The following is a 1,049-nucleotide window of genomic DNA, read 5'->3' as shown; positions in this document are numbered from 1 at the left end:
ATAATAGCATACGTCCGTAGGGGGAGAAATGCCCTTTAACGCGTTGTTCTAAATCAGGAAACATTTTTCCAGATTCTAGAAAAAAAAACTTGGCAAATCAAATAATCCCACTGACTTTAAATTTTTAAAACTGTTTTAAGTTTCAAAAAAACGCCACCAAGATCGCATGTAATTACAAAACGTTTTTTCTCCATTATATACTATTCGTTATTTAAATTTTTCTTCGCAGTAGAAAAGTAAGAGGGATCCACCAAAAAGTGAATCTACAACAGAAGAATGAAAAAAATTTAGAAACAAGAAAATTAATCAAATGTAAGGGGGAAGAACCTCTTTTGTTCCCAAAGATAATATTTTAAACTTTGCTTTTTTTCCCTTTTTTCGCTCGCTGGTTTGCTCTCCGGGTTGAGAAGGGTCTGCGCGATTTAACAAAAACATACGAACATGCTCATGAAAAATTTACGCAAGCAACCACATGCACAGGCACCCGAAACCCGCAAAAACCATATACAACTTTACCCATCGATTTACTATATTATGTCAATAACAAATAAAAAAAAAGATTTTGCAAAAAAGTTAACAAAAAAGAAGAAAAGAACAACAACAACAACAATAAAAATAAAAGTAAAATACATATAAAACAAAAAACCAGATTTTCTGCTTAATACCTTGAAAACACACAACTACAACTGTTTGGTTTTTTTGAAAGCAAACGAGAGAATGAGATTTGTTGGCAATTTTGCTAGTTTGGGGTGTAAAAAAAAAATATTACTCCTTTTTAAAGGCCTGGGGAAAAAAATTAAAAAAATTAAATTTGAACCAACCCTATCCGTTCGAGAGACAATGAAAAAAGGCAAAGATACAATGTAGTTAGACGAGCAGAGAGAGAGGTTAGTCAGTCTGATTCCATAATAAATTTAAATATTTTCTTGGCTAACCATTTAACTTAAAGCTTCAGATAGACAACGGGGAAACGTAGGGGGAACGCCAGAAAAGCACATGGCGCAGGACAATAAATTTAAGGGGTGTTTTAATTTCTTCCCCCCCCAACG

Source organism: Penaeus monodon, chromosome 24 (genome assembly GCF_015228065.2).
Source record: "Penaeus monodon isolate SGIC_2016 chromosome 24, NSTDA_Pmon_1, whole genome shotgun sequence".
Classification (NCBI taxonomy): Eukaryota; Metazoa; Arthropoda; class Malacostraca; order Decapoda; family Penaeidae; genus Penaeus; species Penaeus monodon.
This window is presented reverse-complemented; position numbering follows the sequence as displayed.